The sequence below is a fragment of the Capra hircus genome (assembly GCF_001704415.2).
Source record: "Capra hircus breed San Clemente chromosome X unlocalized genomic scaffold, ASM170441v1, whole genome shotgun sequence".
Taxonomy (NCBI): Eukaryota; Metazoa; Chordata; class Mammalia; order Artiodactyla; family Bovidae; genus Capra; species Capra hircus.
Window position 1 is genome coordinate 25573130 of NW_017189517.1, and position 15024 is coordinate 25588153.

General features: G+C 40.6%; 1 pseudogene; it reads right to left on the bottom strand.

Moving 5' to 3' along the window:
- Positions 1 to 9321: 9321 nt before the first annotated feature.
- On the bottom strand, positions 9322 to 9939 carry LOC102168895 (annotated as a pseudogene).
- Between the last annotated feature and the right edge of the window lie 5085 nt (positions 9940 to 15024).

Sequence of the window (15024 nt, forward strand, 5' to 3'; positions counted from 1 at the left end):
TTAAAAAAAGAGGTACGTGGCAGAGCTAGTAAAGGGAACTCTTTCAGGCTGAAGTGAGAGAGCCATACTCCTCTTGAGATGGAGAGATGCTATTACCCTCCCCCCCACCATAGTGCCCCTGAAATGGTGCCACAATTGGTGAGAAAAGAAAATGATGCATAAACAACAAGCTAATTATTTCCAAAGGAAATGAATACTCATATAATTTAATGCAGGTGGTGCTTAATAAACAATCCTTTCACTGAGTAAACAAAAGAGGGAAACTGTGAGTAATTTATAGGCATCTAAGTGAAATCGCTTATGGTGCCTTATGCATAGATGTCTTAAGACCTGTATTCTGGTTCACCGCTCACCTCTCAGATGCGTGTCTCTGGAAGAGCCTGGCAACACAAACATGAAAGTAGCCTTAATCAAGTGCATATGCGTAAATCGTGCACTTTGGTTAGAGAGGTGGATGAAAAAGAATTGGAGTCACTTGTTTATGCACTTGGGCAGCTGTGCTGTTGGACCAATGCCACCTTGATTCCCCACTGAAACAAAGGAAGCAAACTCTGTTTTCAAGAAAATAACGCCTAACACTTTGGCCAAACAGTTGTCTCCAAATGTTAACCTCCTTCAAGAACACAGTAATAACTATGAATATATGATGAAACGACATTTGGAAAGATTACCTGTGGGCATGTGAGATGTTTAACTTTTCTCATTTTAAGCCACGAGTACAGTGGTCATTTACTTGGGCTTTAAAGGGCAACTCCTGACATTTGGTCTTTGGTAGATTTAACAGGCCGCTTGTAAGCTTAAAGGTTTTGCCTGGTTAAAGTGGGTTTTATTGCAGAGGCTATTTGCAACTTCATGCTCCATCTCACAGAAATGTCAGTGTTTGCCTTTGCTCAGAACTGGGCATAGCAACTCAAAGGTTTATCCCGGAGTAGCTCTGAAAATAGAAGATGCTTGACTTTAGGTCTCTGTTCTTAACTGCCCACAAACAACCTGTAGGAGCATTCACTTTCACTTGGGGTGGTATAAGTCTTCCAGATGGCTGAGCAACAACAGACTTTTGGGAAAGACTAAATGCTCATAACCCTCTGTCACACTGTAAACTGCCAGCGTGTTTTCCTTTATTCTCTTCCTGGTGGAAACAAAAAGCCTACTTTGATAATAAGCTTGAGAAATACATTTTCTCTGGATTCTGTGGAAATAAATTATCTCACTCGCTCTGGGAAGTTGAACCTCAGCTGGGCTTGCACTGCAGCTTGGCAGGCCTCTTGTTGACTCCCTCGAGAATTTCTTAGAACAGTTGTTCAAAATCCAAACTGTTTCCACTGCTCCCCAGTCCCCAGTCCTACCCCAGCTGTCCGTCCTCTCAAAGATGATCTCACCTCCCACTTCACCACAAAGACTGGCCGTGTAGGCTCCTTCATTCCCCTTTTCTTCAAACTGCATGATGCATGGCGCTTTTGCCTGCACCACAATGCTTGAGTCTCAAAGAAAACCACATCTTTTTTTTTTTTTTTTTGCCTAGGCTATGCTGTCTATTTGGACACTTGATCTCATTCCCTCTCCACCCCAGGGAGAAATTGTTCCATCAGCTATTTTAATGGCTCCTTCCCTATGGTCTATAAACTCATTCAGAGCTTCTCTGACTTGGACCCAAGTTACCACCCTATCAATCACCTTCTTTTCACAAGTCAAACTTCTCACAAATGTAGTCAATGCTTACTGACTCCTTTCACACCACTAACTCCTCACAACCAAGCTTCCACCCCACCTCAATGACACTCTATTGAAACTGCTGTCTTGAAAGTCAGCAATGGCCTAATAACTGGCAGATTGGCTGGCTTTTCCTTAAAACTTATCTTACTTGATCTAGCCACAGCTTTTTACCAATGCTGACCACTTCATCCCTCCTAAAACTCTCTTTATGGCTTCTGTTACATGACCCTGATTTTTATCCTATCTATTTTACTCCTTTTTAAATATATATGATATTATCTGCAGCACATGGGATCTATTGCCTTGACCAGGGATCAAACTCAGCTCTCTTGCATTGAGAGTGCGGAGTTTTAGCCACTGGACTACCAGGGAAGTCCCAACTTCTTTTGCTTTGAATCCTTGGTTGACTCTTCCTCTATCCCTTCAATGTAAACCTTCCACATTGGCCCTGTTCTTGGCCCTTATCTTTTGTATTCTCTCTGTTTTGATGAACTTACCAATTGCACATATTCACTTATCTTCTCTATGGGAATGTCTCCTCAATCACTGTCATTTATTCATGTCTTAATTCATTAATTACTTACTGAATGAATACCACATATGTAGAGTGACTTTGGGCTTCCCTGGTGGCTCAGCAGTAAAGAATCTGCCTGCAATGCAGGAGTCAGCAGGAGATGTGGGTTTGATCCCTAAGTTGGGAAGATCCCCTGGAGGAGGAAATGGCAACCCACTCCAGTATTCTCACTTGGACAATCCCATGGGACAGAGCCTGGTGGGCTGAAGTCCATAAGGTGGCAAAAAGTTGGACATGATTGAAGCTACTCAGCACGCATGCAGAGTGACTATACAATTTGTCAATCTAACTGGGACATTTTGAGTATGAAAGGGGATCACTATTAATGCTTATGTCAGAGCACTAGACATAAACCAGATTGGTCAAGCAAATTGAGACATATGGTAACCCTATGTATAAGATACTCTGCCAAGTATTATGAAGTTAAAAAGTAAATCATAAATGCATCCTGTCCCTAAAGAGCATTAAGTCTAGTAGGAGACACCAACATAAACAGAATACTGTTAGAAAGTGATAAATACCCTAAGAGAGGTCAAGATAAAACATACTGCGTTTTCAGGATGCTGCTGCTCCTGCTAAGTCGCTTCAGTCATGTTCGACTCTGTGCGACCCCATAGACGGCAGCCCACCAGGCTCCCCTGTCCCTGGGATTCTCCAGGCAAGAACACTGGAGTGGGTTGCCATTTCCTTCTCCAATGCATGAAAGTAAAGTCGCTCAGTCATGTCCGACTCTTCGCAACCCCATGGACTGCAGCCTACCAGGCTCCTCTGTCCATGGGATTTTCCAGGCAAGAGTACTAGAGTGCGTTGCCATTGCCTTCCCTGGTTTTCAGGATGAGAGGAGATTTATTTTCACCTTGAAGAATTAGGAAAAGCTTTGTGATAGTGGCATTTGAGTAGCCCTTGGACATGCGAAGATGGTGGTGGGTAGAATTTCAGGTGGAGGAAACAATACAAGCAGGGCCTCCCTCACAGTTCTTCAGTCTGCATGCTGCAAAAGTGCTACACCTAAGAGGGCACTGTCCACCTTGTTAACACCCCTATTAGTTGAAAATGTTCGTATTTTAATAACTTTGTTACTTCAAAGGTGAGTGATTTGTACATTTATTACAAAAATTTTCTACTAGATCACAGGAAAATGTCATTTTCTACCAATCAGTACACAACAACAATTTTTTGACAGATGGAAGTAAGTGTCTGAAGAAGAGACATCTTTTTCTTCTTCATACCAAAATGGGCTAGAAGTGATCCTGAGTGTGTACAAAGGCATAATAGAGAAAATTGTGGAGCATAAATAGGACAGAGAGTCTATTTGGACAAACTGTCAACATCAGTCTGACAAAAGCTTGGGGTGCATGAAAAGACACAATGAAAACAAATTGGAAAAGTAGATTTAGTCCAGATTGTGGAGGGCCGTGAGTGTCACCATAAGTAAATCAAACTCTAGTCAGTAGGCACAGGTCAAAATAGTTTCAGGAAGTTACCTTGGAGGACTTCCCGGGTGGTCCTGGGGTTAAGACTCCATGCTTCCAATGCAGGGGGCGTGGGTTCAATCCTTGGTCAGGAAACTAAGATTCTACACATCATGCAGTGTGGCCCCACCAAAAAAACTAATTATTTTTTAAAGAAGTTTTCTTTTTTTAAAAAAAGAAGATCCTTGAGAAAAATGTATAAAATACTTTCAAAAGGCAAGAACTGGGAGTGACTGAAAAACCAGTTAGATGCTCACTGGCCTTGTAGTATAAGCCAACATTTTCCAAAGTAGCTCTGTGGAACTAATGCTCTGGATTTTAACAACTACACCAGATAGCAGGAGAACAGAAGCAGAGAAAGCTGCATGGTTTCATTCAGTCCTACCATCTCTCCACAGCCCTGACTCTTGTACATTTCTCCCTGAGTGACCTGCCAGTGCTTCATATTTCACATATCCCAAATCAAACCCATTATCTTTGTCATGAAAACTATTTCTTCTGTGCATACCACCACAGAATAAGGGTGGCTTAAATAAGAGCTTCAGAAGTAGGCAGGCCAGGGCTAGCATGACAGCACCAGGAAATCTTCAGGAATCAAGACTCCTAGTTGTATACATTCTGCCAGGAGTATGAAAATGAATGCTAGAATTCTAGCCATAACATCCTTGTTCCAAACTGTGTGCTGGAGGAAGAAGAGAAGAAATGTGTGATCTCTACCTTTTCGACTTCCTGAAATGATCACACAACACACCCACGTCTACCTCATCAGCCAGAACTTAGTCACATGGACACATACAAGGAAAACTGAATGAACGTGTGTCCAGCTAAAAGTCCAGTTTCTCTTATTTAAAAAAAAAAAAAAGGAAGAATGGATTTGGGAGCTAATTGGCAAGGTCTACCACAGAAGGTGAAATCTGTAAGATTGAAAAGGAGAGGGAATTCCCTGGTGGTCCAGTGGTTAGGACTCATGCTTTCACTGCCAACGACTCAGGTTTGATCCCTGGTCTGGGAACTAAGATCCTACAAACCGCATGGTGCTTCCAAAAAAAAAAAAAGTCATAAGATTGAGAAGGAGAGCAAAGGAAAGGAAAAGGTGTCAAGAAGGGCAAGTTTTCCAGCATGTATGGTTGAGAGAGGAATTATTCTTTTATTTGCAACTGAACCAATATACTCTAGTGTAGATTTATGCATTCTAAGTTGTTGGTTAGTCACTAAGTCATGTCTGACTCTGTGCAACCCCATGGACTGTAGCCCACCAAGCTCCTCTGTCCATGGAATTTTCTAGGCAAGAATACTGGAGTGGGTTGCCATTTCCTTCTCCAGGGGATCTTCCCAACCCAGGGATCGAACCCAGAAGCATTTTAAAGTAGTTTACCCATTTGATACAATTCAGAAGATACTAATATAGTCCTACTAGCAGATTTGGTTATAGCTACACCTAGAAATTGGGGTTTCCAAGGTGGCGCTAGTGGTAAAGAATCCGCCTTCCAATGCAGGAGACGTAAGAGATGTGGGTTCGATCCCTGGGTCTGGAAGATCCCCTAAAGGAGGGCATGGCAACCCAATCCAGTATTCTTGCCTGGAGAATCCCATGGACAGAGGAGCCTGGCAGGCTATAGTCCATGGGGTCGCAAAGAGTCAGACACAACTTAAGCAACTTAGCATGCTCACATGCAAACATAGAAATGAGAATTTAAAAAGAGCCATTTGGAGTCCTGACTATTACAGACTACATTAGCAGGAATCACAGTCTATATCACCAGATCCTCAAATAGATGTTATAAAGCCCTATTTTATTATGATTATGCTTTAAAATTATATTTCCAAGAAATTAAAAGACATGACTGCCCTTATCATTTTTAATCTAATATACATGATATACGTATGAGCTATACAGTAGGTAAATAACTTAGTAGTTATTTTATTGACTGTTGTTTAGTCACTAAGTCATGTCCGACTTTTGCAATCCCATGGACTGTAGCCCACCAAGCTCCTCTGCAGGCAAGAATACTGGAGTGGGTTACCATTTTCTCCTCCAGAGGATCTTCCTGACCCAGGAATTGAACCCATATCTCCTGCATTGGCAATTGCGTTCTTTACCACTGAGCCTTTGACAGGGGCAAGAACAAATTGATGCTTATGGTCATAGGGTTTCTCAGATGGCTTCAAGCACAATGTCCTCTATTGGGCTTTCTAGCAAGTAAGTTTGTTTTTCCCAGACAGATTGCTGACCCCAGCTTTCTCTTCTATTACCTCTCAAATGGGGCCTGAGTACACAGTTAATCATGGATGGAACTGAGGTTAAGCCTAGATCCCTCAACATCCCCAGTATTGATTTGTATAGGCCATATGATTCAAAACATATTTTTATGTTTTCCCAAATAGAACTCTCTCCCCATTTGCAAAGACCAAATACCCAAAAGCACACCCAAAAGATGCTGCTGGACTGCTTAATAGCCCAGACAAAGAGGGATGAGAGACATCCTGAAAAGGGACCATCTCTACTCTGGACTCAATCAACAGATATGGGAAAGGAGGGGAGCAGGGAGTAAGAAAGGGACAAGGGGTAGAAAAAAATGTAGAAAAAAACTCGTGTGCTTTGCTTTAAATTGATTTGCTTTGGTTTTTGGTTAAAAAAAATGTAATAGACCTAAACAATATCATAATGAGGCAGGTCAGTATTTACAGTCCTTCGAACCCCATTTAACCTTTCTGTGCCTCATTTGTTAAGTATGTTGGCCAAGATCACATACCAAATCAGTGACACAATCATCATGAGGCCTCAAGTGCCTGATTCCCAGTTTCATATTTTAAATAAGCCAAGTGACAGAAGAGAGGGAAAAATTGGGTCAGAGAAAAAATCTGGCCTGAAAAAAATCTGTGTTTCAAAACAAAGCCAATTACACAAAGACGTGATATTCCTCATCTAAACAGAAAAACAAGCTGGGGCCTTAATATCTTTCTTTTCTGATGCATACACAGAGGCACTTTTCAATGGTGAGAAAGGCAAAATGATGGATGTACCTTTATGGTCAATTCTTTTATCTGATGACACTCCATTTCTTGTAAAATTTTGGCAGAGTTGGGAAAACAAACAGGTCAAGTAATTGCCTAATATAACACAGCTATAAAGATACAGCTAATTAACAAAGGGGTATATGCTCATATAACTAACACCAAAAACAGATGTCTAAAATAACAATTGCTAGTATCTGTCCTTTAGATTTCTGGTCATCGAGATTGTTTCCCACCAATTTTCTCTTGTTTCCTTAACTTTAGATTCCTAAATTTGTACTTCAGCTTTGATAGCTGCCTCTAATCCCATAAATCATGGTGTCTCATTCATAGTAATTTTTTTAATCTTGGCTTTCTGGCCTACATATCAATTTTGCTGGCTCTTTTGTGTTTATTACTCTTTCTTTCTTTCTCTCCCTCTTTCTCTTTTTTTCATACACACACACACACACACACACACACACACACACACACATACACACAAAGGAAAAGGGGAAACTCCAGCAGGTTTGACAGCCTCCAGTGCTTTCCATCAAGCACCTGGGGAATATGGAAGAAGCACCATTTTTCTTACTCCTGGGACAAAAGCACTGTGAGGAAAAAGGCAGTGATGGGACCAAGTAGCTTTACTTAAGGCAAAACTAACAGGACTCACAGCTGGTCTGGGCTTGAGGAGGCAGATGAATATCCTCAGGTTCTCCTTTAACCAAAGTGATGCTTCTTCACCAACCAGTTTCCCATTGGAGCACTATGCAGCCTTCCAAGCTGTTACATTTCATGAATATAACACTGCATGCCAGGACAGGAGTGCTGCAGATAGATTTCTAACTCTAGAGTGTCACCTGTTGAGAATGGTCCAGTAATCCAAGAAAAGGAAGGGGCCTGCATTTGGCCCATCAAGACCTAACCTGCCACTCCCCAACCCTGAGCCACTCCAACAACCTCAGACCACAAAACTGAGTACAGATGTCCCTCAGCTTGTGTGGGGATTGGATCCAGGACAACCCCATCCCCACCAAATGGATGCTCAAGTCCCTTATATAAAATGGCTCAGTATTTGCATATAACCTATGCACATATTCCTGTATACTTTAAATCATCTCTAGATTAAGTATAATATATAATATAATGTCAATTCTATGTAAATAGTTGCCAGTGCATGATAAATTCAAATTTTGGTTTTTGGAACTTTCTGGAATTTTTTTTCCCCAAAACATTTTCAATACACAGTTAGGATGAAGAAACCACACATAGAGAAGGCTAACTCTACTGGCCTCCCAACCACAATTCAGGAGCAATGGACCAGGACCCAAGTCATGGAGCTTGTCTCCCACCTCAAGCACACCACAGAACTTGTCAGGCACCCAGATAACCTTGGGAAGGCTTGGCTTTGCTCATGCTGAAGGGGTGGATTCCTTTCTCTCTATGCACTTATTCAGAATCACTCACCATCACTATATGCATTGTTGTCAAATAAACTTATGTTTTTTCTCATCACGTAGAACCTGGACTCTTGGCTCCATGCCCCAATGTTAACACCCATATTTAGCCCATATTTTAGTTTTGGTGATACTATGGGCTCCTCTCCAAGACCAGAGCTTTGGATATCATCTAGTTGATTACAAAAATACTATATATTCATTGTAAAGAATTTTTCTTTTTCTTTTTTTGGTTTAAAATAACTTTTTATTGCCCAGGATATTTTTTTCCTTGTATTTTGTCTGTTTTATTTGTTTTTGTTTTCTTTTTTCATAACTATAAATTCAAGCGTCCCTTTGTCTTAAAAAACAAAACAACATGTAGCTTTCATATCATTTACAACCTGGTCTCATTTGCAGAGACACGTGGGAGTTATCTGGCAAGAGTAAGATTTATACCATGAATGGTGCAGGTCTAGGTCTGGTGGTACTGAGAGGAGACAACAGCATTCTTGACAAAGTTAAATCTGCTGGTGGCATTTGCGGAAAAGAAGCCCTTACAAATTTCTAAACAACAGTAAACTCTTATCAGGAAATTCTGAAGTGTTTTATAGAGAAGGCAATGGCACTCCACTCTACTCTTGCCTGGAAAATCCCATGGACAGAGGAGCCTGGTAGGCTGCAGTCCATGGGGTCGCTAAGAGTTGGACACGACTGATCGACTTCACTTTGACTTTTCACTTCCATGCACTGGAGAAGGAAATGGCAACCCACTCCAGTGTTCTTGCCTAGAGAATCCCAGGGATGGGGGAGCCTGGTGGGCTGCTGTCTATGGGGTCACACAGGGTCGGACACGACTGAAGCGACTTAGCAGCAGTAGCAGCAGAAGTGTTTTACAGGCCAAAAGGGAATGAGGTTAGTAAAATGCCTCAATAGAGTTGGAATAAAATACTGAATTTGAGAGTTACTGGAACTTGGATATGTTTAAAAAGAGGGTGGAGATTGGGACATGCTTATAATGGTCTCAAGTTCAAATAAACTACTGTGACAAGACACCACTTCACAAGTCACACGCTGGCCCAGGGGCTCTTCTCTTCCCTCAGTAGGTGCTGGCAGAAGGCATGCTTAGTCATTTTGCAATGTAGATACTTACCCCCAAAGCCAAAACATGGGAGAGGAAGAGAGAGGGAATGAACACCTTAAGAAACTCTGTGGAGAAGATCCCCTCTTTCTTCCTGGCTTCACTTTTCCTCATGCTTAAGGAAACAGAACATTTAGGGTGCCTGAAGTAGAACTCCTTGGGTGAAATATTTTCAGGTCTATTGGACCAATCGGACACCCAATCTACACTTTTCTTCAGAACATCCACCTCTTTCTCTCCTTCTGCAGCTTCTTCTTCTGACTGAGCGCTATGGACCTTGCTGGTGCGCATTTCCACATCAAGCATGATCTGCCCATCTTCTTGTGAGGAAGAGCTGTCGCAGTGAGAACTGCCTCTTGAACTGCTCTTTCTGGATTCATTCTGTGCATCCAAAAGAATCTTCTCCATGTCCCCATTGTGGATGGAGGACGAGGAGGGTACAAGCTCCATCCCCCTATTCTTCTCATTGCCATTGCTGCTGTTCATGGGCAGCTCCACCCAGAAACTATTGAGGCCAGCAGGCAGTGGCAAAGACTGTTCACCTTCCTCACAGTTATTATTCTTGTTGTGCAGGGGCGGCAGCTGTTCTACTAAGTGAGACGACATTGTCAGGTGGCTGGAAGAGCTGCGACTCCACAGGAACTGTCTCCGATTCTCCGGCATCAACACCAAGAATTTTTCTAAAATATCAACCAATTTTATAAAAGATTTTCAATTCATATTAGAATATATATATATATATGGAACTAAAGAGCTTCTTGATGAAGGTGAAAGAGGAGAGTGACAATGCTGGTTGAAACACAACATTAAAAAATCCAAGATCACAGCATCTGGTCCCATCACTTCATGACAAATAGAAGGGGAAAAAAGTGGAAGCAGTGACAGACTTTATTTCCCTGGACTCCAAAATCACTGTGGATGGTGACTGCCATCATAAAATTAAAAGACGCTTGCTCCTTGGAAGGCAAGCTATGACAAACCTACTGTGTGTGTCCTCAGTTGTGCCTGACTCTTTGCGACCCCATGTACTATAGCATGCCAGGCTCCTCTGTCCATTGGACTTCCTAAGCAAGAATACTGGAGTGGGTTGCCATTACCTCCTCCATGGGATCTCCCCAACCCAGGGACTGAACCTAGGTCTCTTGCATCTCCTGCACTGGCATATATACAAAAAAATTATTCACGATCCCACTACCCAGTTGATACCCTCTTCTGACTCAACTAAGATTTCCTGATTAAGCCCTGAGGAACCCCATCCATCCAAGTTGTACCAGCCTCTGATATTCCCTGTGATTAAATTTGGTTTGCTTGAACCTGAATGAGGATCCAGAACTTTTGTCATAAACAGGGTGAGAATATTTGGCATTCTATCTCTCACCATGTGCTGGTCACAAGGTATATAGGTGGATCCATCATCCTCATCAGCACTGAAGGCCTACAGCCATGCTAGACACCTGGGATAAACAGCTGCAATATGAAAGCAGATGACTTCAGACAATTGACCTGGATTTACCCAGTTCTTCCAAGAGCAAGCACGTTCAGACATCAAGGAGATTGAGATGTGTAACACACACACATGCATTAGGCATTCACTATGTAAAGTGTTTTATATTATGCATTTCATTTTAGATTGCCTAATATTTTAGAATTTCTCATGTCTCTGATTTGAATCTAAAATCTTCAAATAGATGTTTTGATTTTTCTAGAAGCAAGTACTTGTCTATTGTGAGATAGTTAAAGTTTGAACTTTTTATAATGTTATTCTTTTAAAATACAGAACTACTTTTAGTGTACCAAGACCATAATTTTAAGCGGCTTTCATTACTCTCTATATAGTTAAGTCTTAGTCAAGCCTCGTGATTCTAGAGTAAGGGAAGAGCTCCACCTTATGGTACTATTTTGAAGTACACCAAGAAAAGGCCACGATTTTTACAATTGTCCTTCACTTTTACTTTAGAAACTCAAGACGGGCTTCCCTGATAGCTCAGTTGGTAAAGAATCCGCCTGCAATGCAGGAGACCCTGGTTCCATTCCTGTGTCGAGAAGATCCGCTGGAGAAGGGATAGGCTACTCACTCCAGTATTCTTGGGCTTCCCTGGTGGCTTAGCCGACCTGGGTTCGATCCCTGGGTTGGGAAAATCCCCTGGAGAAGAGAAAGGCTACCCACTCCAGTATTCTGACCTAGAGAATTCCAGGGACTGTATAGTCCATGGGATCGCAAAGAGTCGGACTGAATGACTTTCACTTCACTTCACTCAGAAACTCAGAGGGGAAAAGGATTAAAAAATACAGACTACCTCCCCCAACAAATTGTAAATCCTCTTCCATGATATGTTCAAAGTGACAAAATGGCCAAGGCTAAGTTAAAATTAAGCAAAATCTTTCACTTGGCTATTGAACTGGGTACTAAATTGGTAAGAGTCCTTTTTACTTGATACCAAACATTATCATTATCATCATAATGATTCTTGAGTTCCTATTATGAACCAGATTATGGTGTGTATATATATATCATATATGTGATATATTATAAATATATAATAAATATATACTATTTATCACATTAAATATTTATTAAATATTTTATTATTATTAATAAACATGTATATATTTATATATTTATAAAAATATTAAGTTTTAAAATTTTTATAAACTTTTTAATTAAAAATTTTAATATAAATATATATAAATAATATAATTTATATAATAAATGATTAAATATTTGTTAAATGTTAAATATTATTCCATATTAAATATTATTTATTAACTTTTATTTACTATAAATATATAATAAATATATTATATATATATGCTAAGTCGCTTCAGTCATGTTCAAGTCTTTGTGACCCCATGGACTGTAGCCCACCAGGCGCCTCTGTCCATGGGATTCTCCAGGCAAGAATAGTGGAGGGGGTTGCCATGCCCTTCTCCAATATATATATACACACTAATTTAATACTCACACAACCCTATAAGAGAGGTACTATTATAAACTCCACTATCCAGATGAAGAAACTGAGGCCTAGAGAAGGTACATAAATTTCTCAAGGCCACACAGCTACTAAGTGGTACAGCCGAGACTCACTAGCCCAGATTCTAAACCACCATGCCATACTGCCTCTTTTTAAAGCTCAAATTCAGTAAGGTCTCTCTCAAAAATAAACAATCTGAAGACATGCTCTTACCCATTCTTTCTCAAAATATTCATAGTTGAAGGCAAGACAAGATCCCTGGTTCAATTTCTATTCCTCTCATGGTGGTCCAGATTTGTAATTCTTTGGCTTATCTCCTATGTTCCTTCCCAACTTTGGCAATGATTCTATTTGTGATTTTGACTATAAAGTATTGCAGTAGAGAGCTATACACTGCACGTTTCCATCCCTCCAAAATTCACATGTTGAAACCTAATCTCCCATGTGATGGTATTAGGAAGTGGGGACCTTGGGAGGTACTTAGGTCATAAGGGTGGAGCCCTCATGAATCAGATTAGTGCAGTTATAAAATGCACTCTCTCTTTGCCCCTTCCACTGTGTGAGGACACGGCCAGAGGTTGGCTATCTATGGACCAGGAACCAGGTCACCAGAAGATACTGAATCTTTCAGCACCTGATCTTGGACTTGCCAGCCCCCAGAACAGTGAGGAATAAATGTTTGTTGTTTAAGCCACCCAGTCTGATTTTTCTATTATAGCAGCCCGAAAGGACTGAGACACTGAAAACTTAGATTTTCTGTCTCTTCCCCCTATTTTACCTCAGGCCCCTCAAACATCATTCATTTAAAATCATGTTGAAAATGACATATTTCCATAAACAACAAGGTCCTACTATAGGGCACAGGAAACAATATTTAATATCCTGTGATAAAACACAACAGAAAAGAATATATACATGTATAACTGAATCACTTTGGTGTACAGCAGAAATTAACACACTGTAAATCAACTATACTACAATAACATTTTAAAAAGGACACATACGTAAAACTTTACCAATGCTAATATAACTCAAACCAGAATTTTTCCTAAAGCATTTATTTCTTTAAAAATGGTCTCCTGTGGTACTTTTTAAAGACCTGGTAGAGTATATAGGTTTTTTCTGTGCAGTTTGAGCAAGCACTGGGTTTCATGGAAAATCATAAATGGTATTTACCAATATTTTCAGCATTAACACCTAAGTCATATTCCATTAAGGGAAAAACCCATTTTTCTTATTTACCTAACAAAAATTTATTGAGCTTTTACTATTCCTAGGCTATAAGGACACAACAATGAAAAAGCCAAATATGTTCCCTGCCTTGATGGAACTTATGGTTCTGAACACTGTTCAAGATAGAAAAGAGAAAGGAGATGACTCTGACCTAGGAATGCCTTCTATATATATAGATATACATTTTAAAAATTTAAGATGTATTTAAAAAATAGTTTACTACTTTGAAACAAAAGTTATCAGCATGCACATTCTCTGACTAGGTGACCAAAAAGTAAATTTACAACCTTTCTAATTCCACTGACAGAAAGCAAAATCCATGAATATTCCATTAGGAGAAAAACAGGATTTTATTCTATATTCAAAAATTACCAGATGACATTTCTCTCAGTCCGCCAAAACAAGGAAATTAGAAAGGCCTAGGGTTGTCCTGGAAGCCACCATGCCATGGGCAGCTTGCCTTTGGAATTTGGAATTTGTAGCTAAACTAGAGGCGATCTGGAAGTAGCTCAGCCTGACCCAAATGAGAACCTTGGGTAAATTCCTCCTTCCCTTTTTATGCCTGTGATCCTTGGGCACCACCCAAATTGCAAGCTCTGGCTAGACATCAACAATCCAACAGTTATCTCAATGCCAATCCTCTCTTCCTCCCTTTTTTATCCAATTTCTTAACTCCTCCTCTCTCTCCCAACACTTCCACTGCACAGTCTGGAACTCTAACCATGGTAAACAAAGTCCACTTCTATGTGTCTACTTTTTCCCTGAACATTGACTCCATCTCCTGTTGCTAATTGAAAGGGAGTTCCCCACCTACAGCACTATGTCCCATAAAGCCATCTCAAGGCTGTATTCTCTTCCACAGCCTACATGCGGGGTGAAGGTGAGGGTTAGGGAGAGCTATGTCACCATTCACCTTACTCCCCCATTGCATTTTCGAAACCATGGTCACCGAACATTTTTAAGTACCATACAGTAAATATTTTAGGCTTTGTAGGATATACTGGCTCTTTTGCAACTACTTGCCTCTACTGTTGTAGCTTGAAAGCAGCTATCAACAATATGCAAACAAATAGATAATGGCTGTGTTCCAATAAAACTTTATTGACAAAACAGGCAGCAAGGCCAGACTTGACCATAAGGATGATCAATACACTGCCATGGCCTCACAGTGCCTTGACTTTCTCATTCTCAATGATTTTCACTCCACCTTTAATACCTTCAAACCAATTTGCCACTCTCCCTATAACTCTTATCATGCAGACTTTCCAACTCTTTGTTCCCCAATAAATCTGATCTTTAAGCTCACAACCCCTCCATTGCCTCCCTATTAGTTTGCCTCCACTGAGCCTCACTTTTCACTTACCCAGTCTGGATGCCATGGTCAGTCACTGCACTCTCTTATATCCTCAATCCCCTCGCTCCCTTTTCTTTCCACTGTACATTGTTCACTATCAAAACCATACACCATTTCTGAATAAATTTAATT